The sequence below is a fragment of the Engraulis encrasicolus genome, chromosome 16 (assembly GCF_034702125.1).
Source record: "Engraulis encrasicolus isolate BLACKSEA-1 chromosome 16, IST_EnEncr_1.0, whole genome shotgun sequence".
NCBI lineage: Eukaryota > Metazoa > Chordata > Actinopteri > Clupeiformes > Engraulidae > Engraulis > Engraulis encrasicolus.
Genome location: NC_085872.1, coordinates 13,893,899 through 13,913,505, shown reverse-complemented (window position 1 = coordinate 13,913,505; position 19,607 = coordinate 13,893,899). Strand labels below are relative to the sequence as shown.

Here is a 19,607-nt window from a genome sequence, read left to right as displayed (position 1 = left end):
CTGTCCAGGGACTGCAGATGGAAATTAGCTATATAGCTATAATCTGGCACAAGCCATCTTTTTACTTCTGTAATCAATGTGTATTGTGCATGGTCCCTGTTGAACTAAACTAAATAAACTAAACTAAACTAAACTACTGCTGCAACCCCCCTGTCTCCGAGACAAATTTCTCCCTATCATTAGCCTATATTGTTCTGTAGGTAAACAATGCAAGCAGGCAGCCAATGTGTGTGTGTGGGGCGGGTACAGCGTTTCCACCATATGATGTTAAATTTGACTACCAATGAAATTTAGATTGGAACACAAACACAAGAGGTATTGGCAATGACTAGAGGTATCGGCACAGCTATACCACAGAGGAGGTATAAAGCAGAGCATATGAGGCAGGTTCCAACCTGCTCTGGCCCAGAGCACATACCTGCAAAAACATATTTATCATTTATACTTTTTAAAATATATATTTTTGGGGTGTCTTTTTCGACTTTATTTGATAGGACAGTGTGAGAGGTGGACAGAAAGCGAATTGGGAGAGAGACTGGGAGGGGTCGGCAAAGGACCCGTGCCGGGATTCGAACCCGGATCAGCTGCATGATAGATGGTGTAATGGTTGACCACGACAGGGCCCATTTAGACTCATTTTATTCAGACAAAACACAGACAGGTATGAAGAGAACCTGGGATTTATGTTGAGAATACAGCAGCACTTAGAACCATGGAAAACATACAGAATTCAGATGTCACATCTGTAGGCTATGTAAAGCTCACTCATTGTGAAGTTGTCGTTTATATTTTGGCAATCTGTTTAGCTTACAGATTCTAGAGGTGATATGGTGTGACAACACGATACAACTTGGATAACACCATCCAAAGCAACAAATAACCCTCATGCTTCCAATACAGTTAATCTATTTAAGGACAAAAACAGCAACATCACATGCTGGATACACTCAAACAAACCAAACAAGAAAGTTGGGTAACACTTTATTTTAGGGATACATCTATTAGCACTAATGTAACGGAGGCTAACTAGCACAGAGTTGGCGTGGAACGTTGGTAAACCTCCCTCCGATAGCCTCATACAGTCTCGTGCCGTTGGGCCGAGAGACTAGTCTCTTGGCCCAGCGGTATCGTACTGTGTCTCCCATTCCGAACCGTTGTAGTTGACGAGGTCGCACGTTCGATCCCCGAGGGGGGTGAACAGGTGCAAGATGACCTCCGTCACAGTGGTGCCGTATGACCCGGATGGGAGTGAGGTTTAAGGGGGAGAGTGTAACGGAGGCTAACTAGCACAGAGTTGGCGTGGAACGTTGGTAAACCTCCCTCCGATAGCCTCATACAGTCTCGTGCCGTTGGGCCGAGAGACTAGTCTCTTGGCCCAGCGGTATCGTACTGTGTCTCCCATTCCGAACCGTTGTAGTTGACGAGGTCGCACGTTCGATCCCCGAGGGGGGTGAACAGGTGCAAGATGACCTCCGTCACACTAATACATACAATATTAATGCCTGTGTAAGTAACTTGTAAGGCATGTGCTAAGCAAAATAAGACAGTTGTTAAGCATGTATTCACAAATGTCTTGTTCATGCCCAATTAGGGATTTATTACTAATATAACCTTAGTAAGGACCAGTAAGCCTATATTTCTACTTATTAGTAAGTAGTAAGTGGCAGAATACAATGTGTATAAGCTCCCGGCACACTGTGTGAACAAACCCTGAACAGTGTGAAAACAGATGCAGAATAAGGGTCCCTATTCTAAAGTGATGCATTGGTCAGCCCAGATGGCTCAGGGCCTCCACACTACCAAAATCCCCCTCGATACCTAGGGCCCCCACACCACCCAGGCCCGCACTACCTAGCCCCCCGATCTACAAAGTGTAAGGGTATATTAAATAACTAATGCTTATTCAGTTGAGTCATCTAGTTTTCTCTTGTTCATAATGACACTTGGATGGTAACAGGAGCCTTTATATAGCAAGGATTGAACGTACACCTGTCAATGGCGGTGGGTTGGTGAGATGTAAGTTTTTTCATGTACCACTGAGTTTTAATTGTAAAACCCCCCAAAATAAATGCAGAACATTAGAATAATAGTTTTGAAGCAAAACTAAACTATTCTGTTGTGATAATCAAGTTAATGTTTGAGAACGTTAGCTTCAAGAAGTGCAGTGCATGATGGGTACGCAATCTAGGCCAACAGACAACCTACCCAGCTCTGAGCCTACGTCCTTAGCTCCTCCCCTCACTCGTGAAATTTAGTTGCTATCCAAACAATTTGCCATGTACGTAACAACAGAAATATTATCGTTCCTGCACTGGCCATGCATTGCATTTCTGACTAAGGGCGTACCCATCATGCACTGCACTTCTTGGAGATACGTTTCTCAAACATTAACTTATTTATCACAAAGGAATAGCTTAGTTTCGCTTCCAAACTATTACTCATCGTTATATTCTGCATTTATTGTAGGGTTTTTACAATTGAAACTAATTGGTGTATGAAAAAATTACATCTCACCACCCACCGTCATTGAGAAGTTTACGTCCAATCCTTGCTATATAAAGCTTCCAATTACTTTTTAGCATATTGAGTAGAATAAATGAGATCTGCATCTCTAAAGAGACATATGAAGAGTCAGAAATGTACTTACACTTTGCTTCCCGCGGGGGTTAGGGGTAGAGTTGGGGCCCTAGGTAGTGCGGGGGCCCTAAGTCATCTGAGCTGAGCAATGCATCACTTTAGAATAGGGACCCTTATTCCACATCTGTTTTCACACTGTTCAGGGTTTGTTCACACAGTGTACCAGGAGCTTATACACATTGTATTCTGCCACTTACTACTAACTAATAAGTAGAAATATAGGCTTACTGGTCCTTACTAAGGTTATATTAGTAATAAATCCCTAATTGGGCATGAACAAGACATTTGTGAATACATGCTTAACAACTGTCTTATTTTGCTTAGTACATGCCTTACAAGTTACTTACACAGGCATTAATATTGTATGTATTAGTGCTAATAGATGTATCCCTAAAATAAAGTGTTACCGAAAGTTGTTCCACACTCAACCAAATCTCAATCAACCTGTCAATTTATCAGTGAACATAACAGGCCCAGAAAGCATGTGCACAAAAGGCCCCTGCTGAGCTCATGTATGCTCCGATCTACTGTTGCCAACTTGGTTGCAGGACCCCTGCAAGCCCTCTGCCATCTTGGTGTCATGGCAGGTAGCCTAGTACCATCAGTAAACAATTGTGTATTGGACATGGAATGATGTTGGTGGTGAATGTTGTAATTCATTTCTCTTCAGTCTCAGGCCACATGTATTCTGGACGTGGGCAGATTATCTATAAGGGCCAGTGGCGCAGTGCCCAGGGGCTCCGACCATTTATGACCAGTGAAGGGCACCACACAACTTTATAAATATTGTTCATGAGGGGGGCACCACATTAGCTTATTACGGTCCTGATTCCGAAAGACCAGTTATTTACTTCTGGCTGTCCCTTCATTTAACAGCCACGTTTCTCTGATGACAAGGTTAACCTGGTAAACAACTAACTAAATAGTTGGAGAGACTCTTGATCGGTCCTGATCTTCTCCCCACGTCCACTGCTAGAGGAGGCTGTGCTGAGAGTGAGCCTGATAGACAGGGAGTACAAAAAGCTAACAGAGAGTATCTACGCAAAAATAACATCCTCATCTCCATCATTTAATGGCCTCGGTGAGCAGTGATGAGACACGGGTGCTCATCTGTCAAACAGGAGTAACGGCAGGAGACAGCTTGATGAAAGCAAGTGTGTCAGTGTGGAGAGACAATGGCCTCCGAGTACCTCAATGACGGGCCCCGGAGGGGAGCACCACCCTGAGAGATCCATCATAGACCTCAATGGATCGCTGACAGTTTGGCAAACCTCACTGTTGTGTTGTGATGCCATTTCTAGGTGATGACTATGAGTGCTAAGAAGTGGAAAATTGAGGAGTTGGAGTGCCTAAAGAATATTAGGTATGGCTGTTTATCTTTTCAAAACGCTCCCTTTGGGCCTAACCATTTGGCCAAAAATGTAGCGTCCAATACTGAATATGCACGGAGAATGGGGGATCATAATCAGGACTAAAATAACTTGTCGATTTGTAACTGTTGCCAGTGAACAAAGGCAATGACAATGCATGCAAGGAGAATCAAAGAAAATACATAAATTGCTCAATAGAATACAGCATGACACCTGTGTGTGAGATCCCTGGAGCAGTCACACATTACAGCCGCATCAGGTTTGAAGTTCCACCTCTGGCAGGCAGCCACTGATGGGAGAGCTCCATGCAGAAGAGTGAAGAGCCGACTTGCCTTATCCAGTCGCGGTATCCCTCATCGGGTACTGGGCTCGGCTTCTTGGCAATGTACATGTAAATGGCCAGATGGGTCTCGCTGGCACAGTGCTCAGCTCTGGGGTGCAGGATGGAAGCTTTCTGTTGGTGAAGACAGAGCTCATTTGAAGACTGGAGTTGAATTCGAGCAATTTGAGCAATTGCTCAAGATTGGATTAATGAAAGGATAGGGATGTGTCATGGGATAGTTTACCAAAGGAGAGACAAGGACAACTAAGAAAAACATAATTGAAAAGACAATGTTTGTTAAACAAATGCACCGTAAAATAAAACCCTAACCCTTCAGATTACCATTGTGGAGGGACTCCTAAAAGTTATCTGAGGAACCTATACCCCAGAGAACACAGGAAACCAAAGGTTCTTTGAAGAAGACCTTTGTTTTCCACTGTGGAGGAGCTGCTACAGTTCTATAAGAAACCTTGGAATTCTTTTAGAACTTTTAGGTTCTTTAGATAATTTTTAGGGCTCCTTGGAGAGCTTTCAGCCTAAGCTCCGACTAAAACTTTAGTTGCAAACTTTTTTTGAGAAACCTTCAATATTTTACAGGAATGACGTTGCTCTCAGATTAGCATTGATCTTCCCATTTGTAGAAAATTGTCATATTATATATTCTTCGCTCAACGGTGAATCGTCTGAATTCAGTGCGAAAGATATGCACGTCTATTTAACCAGGTGCATCTCATTCTCTGCTCTGCCGTCTTTCGGTGAAATTTCAGCGCACTGAAATTTGGAACGCCCCTTAATTAACTATACAGCATTTATTCTTAGCTCACCTGTCTCCAGTCAGAAATTTCCGTTCTCGCTCGCACCCACCACCTCCCCGTTCGCCTACCTCACGCCGCTGTTCTATCGATTCGTCAAGCATCTTGCCCTAGCTTCCTCCCAGTTCACCTCACTCCATTGCTCTCCAACCATCATCCGCCAGGGGGTGTCCATTCAGATCTTGAACACATCTGTGGTCACAGATACTGCACAAGCTCTCAGTGGTGCCCCATACTCCCGAGCTCGAGAATGTTTACTGCATAGACATTTCTCAGCCGTGGCAGTACTTCAGCACCACGGCCAGCGACCTTGCCTAATACGTCATGTAATCTCTCAGTTTCTCGATTGCAGTGGTCCGCTGATCCCGTGAAGCACTTTGATGATTGGACCTTTCACCGCATGAACAGCTGCTCTCCTGCGAGAGCGACATGATCACGAGAAATCCGTTCTCCAGTGAGAACGAAGATGTATGCATACATGCTTAATCCAAATTTCAGAGAGTGAATTAATTAAACAATGTACCGGTATATACAAATGGAAACAGCATGGACAGACACTACATCCATGGCTAAGCATATGAACTTGAATTCATTCTCTCTCTCTCTCTCTCTCTCTCTCTCTCTCTCTCTCTCTCTCTCTCTCTCTCTCTCTCTCTCTCTCTCTCTCTCCTGATCATTATTTTATTTAAATTTTTTAAGTTTGTTTTTGCTTTTCCTAAGTTGACCTTGGGTGTTCTGAAAGGTGCCATGTAACAAATACAAGTTATTATTATTATTATTATTATTGCTATTATTATTATTGTTGTTGTTGTTGTTGTTGTTTATTGCTATTGTCTATTATAATGTAGTAGTCTACTAAACAATTCTTTAACTATTCCATAACAGAAATGAGGTTACATTTATTACATTCCTTTTTAAAGTCAGTGTGCCTCCTCCCTGGCACTATTTACGAGCTTAGTCATTAATCGGTTGTGGCTTACTGTGTTCACAACATTACAAAATAATGTCATGTTAATTTTGAGTACCGGTATTAAAACTATTTTAGAATCATTTTATTTTGTATACAGAAGTGTTCTCAAATGTGTGTCGTGCAATTATGCACTTGCAATTAATCTTGTTCGAATGGCTAAAGATATAAATGGTGGTATATTTGACCGTGCAGCAATGAGGCGGTAATAACAAAGACCGATGAGGTAAAACATCCTCTGGTATGTTTTAACGTGCAAGTCTGATAGCACAATGGAACCCATACAGTGTTGTGGACAGGCAGAGACAGAGCCTGATAATGGCAGGACAATGTGGTGGAGGCAGACAGGGACTGATGAAATAAATAAATAGGCTACACATACACTCCAAATTACTGTGACAAGTTTTTTTTTTTAAGATGAGCTTTAAAATGGGAAACTCTTTCACCCCATTGTCCTTATTTACCCTTGAAACTGTGTGATGAATGGAAATGATGACAGCCTGATGTTTTGACAACAAATATCTTGTAATAGACCATGAACGAAAAGCGGACAAACAAACAAATAAAATAAACATATTCTGTACCAGATAGACACTTAGCTCCTGAAATCAAGTGCATGTCCTTGTTCGAGAAGAGTTGTCTGCAACATTAACCCCAACTTCAAAGTTCATGGCGATTGACTGTTCAGGTCTAACAATCAATTGCTGCCAAAATACTAAACAGGTTAATACGAATAACACAGATTGCCATTAGCAATTAAAATATCAATCTTTCCTGATTTTGCCATGCCCTGTCCATCTATTTGTCCGTGAATTCAAAAGACACATTTTGGTTAAAGCCAATGGACGACTAGTATATAAGTCTAATATTGAACACAAAAAGGTTATATGGGGACGGATGGATGTCATTACTGTCAATCAAAAAAAGAGTAGTTCACTAAAACAATACCATCCCTCTGCTTCAGTCTCTCAGCATCTCATCCAGACTGACACAATGGAATCCATCTTAAGGAGCGACTCCAATGCTCACTGATGTTACACGCATTTCATTTCCTTCAGCAAATGAAAAATAAACATCTGCTCATATATTATGGAGATAATTGTAGGTGTTTAACCTGATTTATTACTTGAAATTACAAACTTGCCTGAAGGTGACAGACTTCCTGCAACTATGTCTTTTTTTTTTAAGATTACAAAAACACTTTTTAATCCATACGTGACATTGCACACCACTGCTTTAAAGTGTACAGTACTCTAACACCCAGGAAGATTGGTGATATTACTTCAAAATATTGAAGATGGGGGTTTAAAATGCTTTTCCATATATCTGCCAAAATCATCAGACTGCATGCTATGTCCGTTATTGGTGTGCATAGTAATAAGACAAACATTTTTTCCCTAACTTTTAATTTCTTCCACTCTAAAGTGAGTTGAATAGAGGCAACTTGTTTTAGGCATTGGGCTATATTGGGTGGACAATCTGAAATAGTGAACTGAAATGAATAGAAAATGAATTAATTGAGTATATTGAATGAAATATTTTACCATACTACACGATGACATTACACAGTGTCTTTATTAATGCATTATGAGTTAGTCATTGCCATTCTGGTAGCAGAAAATTTATAACAGGGACCATGTCCTAACACATCAAACAAAGGGCTTGATAGGGCATTGATATTTGTAGGATGACCTCCCTACAAATTGTACAAATGGTCTCTTTAAAGTAGAGTACGTAGATCTAGTACCCTTTTTTGTAATGCCAAGTCATAACAATTCCTGAGTTTCATGGTAGACAAGTAAATGGATGGACTATGTTTCCTGAAATGCATGACCCGAAGGACCCCTGAAATGGGTTGACAAAAAGGAAATATTATGCTGTAGACAATAAACACTGAATTTCAATTTCCTGTCAGCTAGAATGCCATTAACCTACATGTTTATGGTTGTGACAGTTGATAACTTTAAGTGGCCACCTCCATGTCGCTGTCTCACGCATCTTAACAATCCTAAGATGATAAGTTCATTTATCTTGTGAATCAAATGGACATGACTCAACTGACACATTTCTAGAGCTGCAGTGTTTTCCTGGGGCATATGCTTCCTGTGGTCTGAACCTTCAATTATACAGACATGCAGTCCTCCTGATTATTTATAATATGTCTCCTATTTAAGTAACCTCCTGTAATATGTTTCACATTGTCTGTGCCAAATACAAAAGTCGTTGCTAAGGGCCTCCAGAGTTTGCTATAAATCATCTATTATTTATTCACACCGTGTCAGAGTGTCTGACTTCAGACTCCTATTTATAATCTGCTCTTCATGACTATGGTTTGGCATGACATGCGCTGAGGTATGCCAATGCTAACCACCACGGATGACTCTGCATCACCTCATCATCCATTATGAACTTGTGAATGGGAATATGTTGAAAAGGTGTAAGATACCAAGTGTGCACGCATGCACGCACACACGTACATACACACACACGCGCACACATGAACGCGTGCGCGCACACACACACACACACACACACACACACACACACACACACACACACACACACACACACACACACACACACACACACACACACACACACATACACACACACACACACACACACAATAAGATTCTCAATTGGCAACCAAAAATCACAATACATTATCTCATCTAAGGCCCAAGAAACTTCAAACTGAACCTGACACATTATGAGGCAGTTGGCATATGGAAACTACCTGCCCAAACAAGAGGGACACCAGCACAAAGGTCCTAAAATATATGTTTCTCTGGATGATTCATTTGCTTATACAGTATTTGGGCAGTGCATCACATTCTATCAAACAAATGAGCAAAATGAAAAGGCTTGCTTGCCTGAATACATTTGCAACATGCATAAGAATTGAAAAATCAATATTACAACTCTTGATTGGTGCATATGGGATGTTCAGGGCAACAGATAAAGACTGCTTGATACCTTGTGTGTGTTCTTTTAACCCATTTTTAGCCTGGCGCGACATATCTGCTGCATTCAGAGGGTTTTTTATTAAAACTCTGGGTATGTTAAAGCTAAATGAACACATTCTAATGCAAAATGAGTGTCGTAGCTTTTAAATGCAACTTATTTAATGTTTTGTGTGCTTTGGAGGCTGAGATATTTAGGTTTTAATAGGCATCCCCCAAAAAAGGGCTTGGGCTAAAATGGGTAGTTTTAAACATTGTTATCTGCCGGGATTCTGAGTTTTGACAGAGAAATGATGAAAGGTCTTTCACCTTTCCAGCTGTCAACATACTGTTGTACATAACACAATATCAAATTCACATATTGTTAGTGCAGTTTCCACTTGTCACCCAGTACTAAGAGTTAACATTAAAAATAGTATAAAAAAAAACAACAACAAAAAAACTAATGGCAAATGGTCTATCATTGACCTATCATTCACCTTAATATTTTCCCGGTTGATAATGGCTTGAATTTAATTGGCAGTCTTAGAAGGCGTTGATAGGAATGACAGAAAAATTGTTGACATCAGCACCAGCCGATTATAAATTCTTCAGAGCAAGATCGTACTTCTCATCGACCTACAGATCTGGCGGGTAGATCAATTGGACTGCTGTATCACAGATTTTTCGCGACATGGATTTAGCATACATTGTCATTTATGGAGTGATGATTACTTCTATTCTGCAAGCAAAACCTTTGACAACACCACATAAGGTAAGATGTCCTTCAGTATGGGATGTGGAAAAGAGTAACTACGCAGTGATTTTAATTGAATAAAACAAGTTTATAGTATGTCATTTTAAAACATGGTAGTTTTCTTTAGGCTATGTATCATTTTCATTTAGAAAATTAAAATTCAAGCCTGCTGAATGCCTATTTTATTTTAATTGAAATATTTCAGCTTCCAATAACTCGAGTGGTTGGAAACCATTCCAGCAGTGACCAAGGTGAGAGACTGGAGGGCGAGCGTCTCTATTCCACTGAGAGTCTTCAGGTGGATCTCCCAAACGATGCAAAAACTCCGAAATCCCCCAAACAAAAAGATCAAACCGGTGGCCGAAAAAAGAAACCAGCAAGTCCCAAGAGGAGTTACACGTCATCAAGTGCCTGCTTCGGACACAAGTTGGACCGGATTGGCATGCATAGTATGGGGTGCTGAAGACGATGCTGGCAGAGTATAGCCCTCTGCTATAGATAGTCACTTACCCCTTGATTATTCTTTTGTAGTCTTGTTCCAAATTATTTGCTTATATTTAAGCCTTTGACTTTTGATGTACAGTACAGTATACTCATCACTTTACACATTAGCAGTGAATACAAAACTGGGCTGTATTGAATGTATTGAAAATACTGGAATGTATTGGAAATATTTTAACCTCTCACTTGTTAACAAATCATCTGTGAAATAAAAAAATGTTTTGTCTCTGGTGAAAGTAAATACTTGTTATGTGTCTTTTCAAGGGATGGCAAGATAAGTGATGGGGGACTCTTAGGAATTTGATATTCAATTAAAGAAAAAAAGTTAAAATACAATTGCACAAATATTGTCATTCTCTGTTTGTAATTCGTGCAAGCATATCTTGTTCACATTTGTAATAAGATTCATTTGAATCTGAAAATTCAAGCTGAAAGAATATTTTTATATCCTGCTTTAGGCCCATGCCTGACTTTTTATTACTTTTTACTAAGCTGATGCTGTTTGCCGTGGTAACTTGTGGTTATATTTGAAAAGTTTATTTGCAAAACGGTGTATCCACCATTTTTGACTTTTGCATTTTAATATTGAAAATGTTCAGATGTCCTTTCATCTATGTATGAATTCTTATCATTCAAATATTTTGAAAACATATTTTTTCAACTTAAACCTATAAATGCATTTCGCAATGCAATGCAATGGAATGCCCAATACAAAAATGTCAGTTTCCCAACATTCTACAAAATGGAGATACACCGTTTTGACCATAAAGTCTTCATTTACAGGTAGGCTATAATCTTTGGAGATTTGAAGTAATGTAGGGTAAAATGTCTTGTTCAGTAGAACTTAGTCTAGCATGGATGCATTACACTGTTATTTATGTACTCTCAATGCTTTTACTTCAATTCAAAGATAAGCTCTCTTAGGGCAGTCATGGGTAAGTGGTTAGGGTGTCAGACTTGTAGTCTAGGTTGCTGGTTCGACTCCCGACCCGCCAGGTTGGTGGGGGGGAGTAATTAACCAGTGCTCTTCCCCTTCCTCCTCCATTACTGAGGTACCCTGAGCATGGTAGCGTCCTGATGCACTGCTCCTTTGGGGTGCGATTGGGGGCTGCCCCCTTGCACGGGTGATTTATTACATAAATGCAATTTCGTTACTGGAAAAAATATGCCATCATAATGGCCCTTTGTGCTGTATGTCAGGATTCATGTTGCAATGTCATAAAACAGAAGTAAGTTTTTACAAACAGGCTTGTGAACAAGATTGAGTATGTACGCACAGTTAGGGGTCAGGGAAGCAGGGGTTCTCTTATTTAAAAGGCCCTTATTTTGAAACATAGAGTTTAATCACTCTAATGCATGGCATGCATGGCACCATGGTGGGGTTTGGGGACCCCTCTTAGATAAAGGGTACTCCATGCTCACCACTGAGCCTGTTTACATTTCCGCAATAATCGGTATTCCGATTACTGGAATAAACTGTTTATTCCATTTACATGAGCACGTGAATAAACCGGTTACTCCAAACACCTGATTATAATCGGTTTATTGATGTGCATATAAACGGGCTCATTGATGGCCAATACCAAGCCTGGCATGTGAATGGCAGGGCACGGTCAGAAGTAGGCTGCTGAGGACCCTCTTCCACATCTAGGCTACTCAAGGAGATGTGTAGGCCTACTGAATGCCAACTAGCAGACTTTGGCAGCACTAAGTTAGTGAACCTAAAAGCTTTATCATCATACAGATGTATCAGTGTGGCAGCGTACTTGTGCTCCCATGGGTTGCTGTGATTGGGAGGCCATGAGTTTGAGTTGGGACTGTGCAGGACGACCTCGTGTTACAGATGGGAGGGGAAGCGAAGGCCAACAAGCAGGCAGTCACTGATCTCTTCAAAGCTGCTGAAAAGGGGAGTATGTGTGGATTAAGGTGATTCTACAATCCAAAATTCCAATATTAAAGGCTCATCATTCATAAATGATTCAACAATTCAACTCCTATTCTGTTGGCAAATCTATTTTTCTACAATTTTATAATGTGCTAAAATAATGTCTTGCTTTCAAATTCATTTTGTTATACAAAGCGAGCCTTCACATGGGCGCAATATCTCAAACGCCCTGCAGAGGTAGCTATAGTATCATGCCATTTCAAGTCATGGGAAGCCAACAACTCTGCTCTCAGGCCACAGAGCCACCATAATTCCATTTGTAATTAACTTTACTTCACATCATAACATAGTCAATGTTAAGTAAAGATCAAAAACACCCTACTATGTATCTTTGGTCATTATAATGGCACTTCAGCGCCAGTTTTTGTTTGATCACAGTCATTATTCATTTAATTTAAATTTAATTAGGAAAGTGAAGGTATTCCCCATGTGACTTTTCCATGTAGTTTTTTATTTATTTATTTATTTTTTAACCTATTTATAGGCCCAAAGACTCATTCAAATCAATTCCAGCATCCGAGTTCAATTAAAAACATGGCAAATTCTGCAAAGCGTTAAGCCATTCAGCCAAACACAAATATGATTTACTTAATTTACACAGGCCAGGCTGAAATATGCTGTGTGTGCAGAAACATTAGCCTACCTTTCACTGTTGACAGGCCTATGTGCCGTCTTCGGTAGGCTATGTTCAAAACATATCTTGGAGGTAGGCCTACTCATTTCGTCCGGGCTACGGGTTTTATTTCCCTCTGAATCCCCATACTCTGTCACAACGCTTTCACCCTTTGCTTGACTTTGACTTCAATAATTTGTCAGAATAACGAGGAAAAACATACCGCCCGAACAGGGACTTGAACCCTGGACCCTCAGATTAAAAGTCTGATGCTCTACCGACTGAGCTATCCGGGCTCTGACAGAGGGGCATGAATAGGACTTTAACAAAGGTGGCGCTCTTGGCTGTTGTTGCAATTTGTAAAGTACGAAAAACTATTTAAAAAAAGCGACCAGTTCAAACGCAGGATATTTGCTTAGGAGGTCCTCATAAGAATGCAATTTTCATGAAAGTCCATTAAAGAGCTCTATCCTTTGATGAAAACTAGAAAGCACTTGAACTTTGCTTTCTTGGAGCCCCGCATAAAACCTAGGGAGTGACAAAAACGGTACGTGGAATAAAGACAGACTTCTCCACGTTTCTTCACCTGACAACAACTAGGCAGGCCTACAGTTTGGAGCGAGCTTGTAGTTCATTAAAATAAAGAAAACGTTAAACAGAGATTTGATGCACATGTCATGTCTGTATCAAGAGTTCTAACTGGACCGCAAATAACATGTGTTTATCAAGATTACGCGCAGTTTGTGGGTTTGTGCACTGATGCCAAACATGACTATTTTGACACTAGACCTATCCAGTGACCATCATGTCCATATGTTGTCGATGTAGGCTAATAATACCACATTAACAGCTTCACTTACCCCCACCGCTTTTCATCTCCTGTCAGGTTCAGGCAATGCAGTCCAGTGTCAAGCGGTCGAGCTCCATGATGCAGGTGTTTTACGCATGTAGGCCTTTAAACACTGTAGCCTACGAAGAAAAGAATTTGCAGTCCAGAGTCTTACATTCATGTATTTTGAACAAGCCTATAGGCCTATATCCATTAGGCTATTTCATGTAGCTACCTTTACTCAGAAATTGAAAATCATTAAGTCAGAAAGTGAAAATCGTCTTCTACTTAAGGGACTGTACGTTATTTACCGGGGGGGGAGGGCTGGTGCGCTGGAAGTCCGGTCAAAAAAAAAAATCATGGCCCCCCCCCCCCCCCCAATTTTTTTCCCCATGGCCCTCCCCCCACTTCAATTTTGTTTTCCCATGGCCCTCCCCCTACAGATAAAAATAATAATATGTAAAATTGGTAGATGAACAACCATCATGAGAACAGTCAGAGTAGCCTACATCAAGGGCGGTTGTCTGCACTATTATGTGCTATCGATATCAGTGGATAGGCCTACCTATGAGAAGCCGCTAGAATCTACCTCTGCGGCTGCATGGGATGCCTTTTAACTCCACTGTCACCAAGACAAATTGCCTTCACTATTTTTTTACGTGTTAAGTAAAAATAATAATAATAATAATAATAATAATGATAATAAAAACTTCCATTTCAATACCAATGTCCGAGTTGTTACTACTGTAAACTACAACGTGGAGAGAGTTTCCCCACCGCAGCTTCAATATTTCCCTGCTCGACAAGCAGCGCCTTTCACAAGGTACGTTTTACATGTTCAGCACAGTAGCGAAGCCAGGGACGCAGGAACTGGTTTTGACCAGGGGGTGCTGTGAAAAAAATCTGTTTTTTAGATGCAATTTCCTGCGTTCTAATCAATTTTAGGGTGAGGAATGGCGAATCACATCTGAATAACTTCCTCATGTTTTATGTAGCCTAAACAAGGATGGCTAGATTTAACTTTTTTTTCTTTAACATCTCACTTTGACATTATTAAGTTCTTCTTGCGGAAGTGAAATGCGCACCTGATGTGGAGGTGAGGGCGTGTTCAAGAGCAAATCGCGCTGCCTTGACAGTTTGTCTCTTCAGCATGGGCAGTGTGCAATGTGTGAAATTAGAAGAAATGCTTTGACTAGGCTATGCGATGCACTCGTGAGAGGTGACCGGGCTTTCAAATTATTTTCTTGCAATTGCGACTGTGGATCAGGTGCATCTCGATCAGGACCCCTGTCCTGTCTCCACACTCTAAAAAATGCTGGGTTAAAAATAACCCAAAAATAACCCAACGCAAGGTTGAAAATGACACTATCCCAGCATGGGTTGGAATAACCTAACATGCTGGGTTACACATTTTAACCCAACATATTGGGTCATGTTGGGTTATGAAATGTTGGGTTAAAATTGATTAAATCTACCCAATGTTTGGGTTATAAAAGTTAAGTAAAATCTTTGGTAAACCAAAACTCTTACTGCCATGGTTTCCCATCATCTGTGCTAAAGCAATGCTAAATTAATACATTACTATTTTGTAAAAAACAATTTAATGGGAAAACAGAGGCAGTAAAAAAAATGATTTACCCAAGTTATTGTATTCATTTTATGTCTTTATGTAATGTTAATTAATAATGGCATAATGCAAATACTACACAAATACAGCTTATAAAGTAGAAAGTCAGTTTATTTAATATTCTAAAAAACAAAAATTAATCAAGCATTCAATTAACAACCACGATCCCAGTAGGTATTAAGGGCAAAAAAAACAAAAACATTAACACAGAAATAAGCAAAACACTTGGCTTCTAACTGAAATGGCCATAACCATTAAGAAACCTTTCCTGCACCAAAGACTATTTGTCTTGCCTTCAGGCGTTAAATAAAATAAATAAATAAATAAATAATAAAAATAAAATAAAAAACATACGGTAGCAGCCAAAAAGATTACAATGAAATACTGGCAATAAAAAGATAATACAACACACCATACTATAATATGCAGTACGGATAACTCCTTTGAATTGGACTTATTTAAAAGTTTACTGCTTCTATGCGCAAGGGATTTTAAAAAGGTGCAGTGTGTAAGATTGTGTCCAATGTAGGTATTACAGCTACTCTATTCATTGAAACAGTGCTGCGAAATGGCAAAAATTATGTTTTCATGAATAAGTAGTAAACTAATATTTTCGAGGGGAGGGGTAGGATTCGGTGACTAGGGGGTGGGATGGATCTCATCTAATATTTTTTAACACTATAATTATTTTTTTTTATTTTTTACAAAAGACACACACATAATTAATTAAAACAACACTGACATCCAGAAAGACATCCAGTAGTGTGTGTGTGTGTGTGTGTGTGTGTGTGTGTGTGTGTGCGTGTGCATGCTCGTGTGCGTGCACACGTTACTCGCGCTCTCCCTGGCTGTGTGGAGAGTCAGGGCAGGGATCATTATCCCCCTCATTCTTATGAGAGAAGACTGCAGCCAGAGGAACACTAAAACGAAGAAATTTCAGCTGTTAGTTCATTGAAATACACATGAAGATCTCTTTTCCAAAATGAGATAAAAGCCATTTAATTCCTATTTTTTTGTTTTATTATTATTTTTTATTTACTTATTCATTTATTTTTAAATTAAATATATTGAGCTTTTATGAGATATTTAAATATAATGCTGTTGTCAGTGATGTCATACTTCTTGGTACGAGGTCACAAGCAGAAGTGGAGGAAGCAAGGTTGCATATTGGAACGGACTTTATACAGCTAGATTTAAAACAGTATGCACGGGTAATATCTCAATTCTACACAAAAGGCCCTCAATGGCAAACTGAAAGCAAGTTTGAATGACATGGGGAAAACATTAACACGTCATTGACGAATGAATTAAATGATTAGCCACTCACCTTGAACCAAATTGAACTTCCTGTGCATTCAAGGCTGAAGAAATCCAAGCATGTGCCTCCAATTCAGCTAAGGGCATTCATATACTTTTTAACCTACAGCACCATCTTGTGTTCATATTGTGTAATAACATTCTTTAGAACTAAGTATTTGTATTTGTATTTGTAGTTTTGTGAAATACACAAAATACTGGAGGAAAGTATTTTGATACGAAATACAAATACATGTAATTCACTTATATGAAATAAAAATACAAAATAGTATTTTGTATTTCAAAATGTATTTCAAATAGATGTAATAGCAATACTGCCCATCCCTGCCGTGCGTACTGTACACATATTGTGCTCATATTTGCGCTGGTTTCTACGATGGCTTGACAAATGAGGGCCAGTATGTTTTGCATACATTTACAATATCTTACTCACCTCTAGCAAATGTAGACGGTTCCCATCCAGCAGCAAGGAGTGCCCGGCTGTCTCCTCAGCTGCGGAGATAAACACACAACAAAAAAATCAACATCCTCCTCAGTCAGCATGTCTTTATGGGAGACGGTGGCAATCAAACTAACATTATGGAAACATATTTATATACAACAAGAATTCATAGGATAAGTATAATTGCTAGCTTGGAGCTAACATTTGCACTGCCAGACTCATATCAGAGAACAGCTGGAAACACAACAGAAAGAATTTCTAATTAACAGTGGGAGATACACACCATTTTATGTCATTGACATGCATCTTGTGTAGATTTGATATTCAACTCACCTCTAGCAACTTAAGACAGCTCCTATCCAGCAGTAAGGCGTGCCTGGCTGCGCACACACAACAAAAAGATGACTAATATCCATCCCTGATTGACAACATGCAATTCAGACGATTTTTTTTGGTATTTGAAACAAGATATATCCAGTAGTGCTCAATAAAATTACAAGGACGTTTCGGGAGGCCATAGTAAAGGTATAGAAAGCCAACAGACCCAACAGGCCTGCAATGCATGGTACTCTTACACTGCTATTTTTATGAGCAATACTGTACATTTTGTGTAGATTTATCAAAATCTGCTCACCTCAGCATATTTAGGTATGTACTGAAACCAGACAGCTTCCATCCAACAGCAAGTGTCTTGGGTAGAGTAGAGAGTAGAACTGGGTAGCTGTAAAACAGAATAATGCACAGCATAACATGACTATGCTGATTACCCATGTGAGAAATATGTACTGCTAGATCTTTGACAACAAATGTGTGTAGATTCATAAAACTTCACTCAACTCAAGCATCTCTATGCAGCTCCCGTTTAGCAACAAGGACTCCTTTGACACATTCATGTTGTGTAGATTTGTAACATTTTACTCACCTCTACCAACTCTATCTGGCTCCCATCTATCAGCATGGAGTCCTGGCCATCTTCTTTGCTGCGAAAGAGAGAATAACACACAACATAAACACTATGGGTCTCAGGATAAAATATGAAACTTAAACAGATAGATTTTTGACATTTAAAAATACATAAGCTACATTTTGTGTAAATTCATTCAATTCAAGTTTGCTCACCTTCAGAAACTGACTAGTTCCACTTATTTTCAGACATGGTCACGTACAGTAACAAGACAGCTCCACCCAGCAACAGGCTCCCTGGCTATCTTCTCAACTGCAAAGCAAAATATAACACAACATAAACATTAGGCTATTCATCTCTGATAAACAGTGTGAAACAGACTGACATTTGAAACACACATACAACTTTTAAACTTAAACCCACCCAGTACCTCATTTCTATCTTTTGATTTATCTTAGAGATGTACACACAATAATGGGAGCGTACCTATGTTCCCCGGGTCCTATGTTCACCGGGTCTTATGTTCCCCTGTCTTTGTATGGTAATGGGGAACATAGGACCCTTTTTTCTAAAAAAGGGTTCTATGTTCCCCGCATTATATGTTTCCGAGTTTTCAAATTGTGCCCTTTCAAAAACCATCCCTAAACCTAACCTGTCAGAAATGCAATGTTTCTGAGTTGTAAATTTGTGCCCTGACCTTACTAACTGACCTAACTAACTGTATCATTGGCCCTGACCATCCCTAAACCTAACCTGTCAGGTGCAATAACAACCTGCGCTTTGCCAGTCTACTTGGAAGCAGCAGGGAACATAGGACAAAAGCTAAAACAGCACACACACACACACAAGTTCAAAACATGCTTCCTTGACAACCCCCTTTTACATGAACATGAAAAGGGCAACATGGGTGTATCATTAATCTAAACAACTCTAGCCTCAACAAAGTAACATTTGTTGCTAGCGCGTTAGCATGTATGCTAGCGGCATTTTAAAGCAGAGAAAAGTAGCTAGTTTTTTCCCTCTGGTGTTAGATGCCATACAGTGTGATATTAACTGTAAAGGTTATGGCTAAACTTACATCAAAACGAATTCATAATGAAACAGAGTTCGTTTCTACAGTAAACCAAGCACCCAATGAAGCAGACATTTTGCAACAAACTTGCAAACAAACCATGATTCTTGTTGTTAACCCGTTAGCATAACGCTAACCGTTAGCATAATGCTAACGGCATTAGTAAACCAGACTGCTGGTGTTAACTTCAGATGCCACTGATGTAACTCGAACAGGACATGTTATACACTTAAAAACGAAGTTACATTTATAATAGAGTCAATTTCTAACAAGAAACTAAGCTCCCAACGAACTGAACATAGCTGTGAAGTGGCAGTGGGACCTACCATAACTGTGTGTAGTAGGCCTATGCAAAGTCATTTCAAATCACTATAGCAACCATAAACAATACAACGGTTTTGCTCTCCCCTGTCAATTACGTATTGAAATTATGAAAAAAATGACATGATGGGACTAAAACAATCAACTTACCTTACATAGGACTTTAATTTCACCGACTTCTTGAGCATTTTCTGCAGCGTGGCCCATATTGTCAGTTGAAATTTGAAAC

At 39.8% G+C, this 19,607-nt stretch overlaps 1 long non-coding RNA gene and 1 other non-coding gene across 2 annotated transcripts; both read right to left on the bottom strand.

Annotated features, from left to right (window-relative positions):
- Positions 1-13,089: 13,089 nt before the first annotated feature.
- Positions 13,090-13,162, bottom strand: trnak-uuu (transfer RNA lysine (anticodon UUU)). The gene has a single exon. It is a non-coding gene; the product is annotated as a tRNA-Lys (tRNA).
- A 2,844-nt stretch (positions 13,163-16,006) lies between these two features.
- LOC134466309 (uncharacterized) lies at positions 16,007-19,607 on the bottom strand. Its single transcript, XR_010038271.1, has 7 exons — positions 19,529-19,607; positions 18,201-18,297; positions 18,004-18,061; positions 17,716-17,802; positions 17,415-17,461; positions 17,073-17,131; positions 16,007-16,242 (listed from the first exon to the last, which is right to left on the bottom strand). It is a non-coding gene; the product is annotated as an uncharacterized LOC134466309 (long non-coding RNA).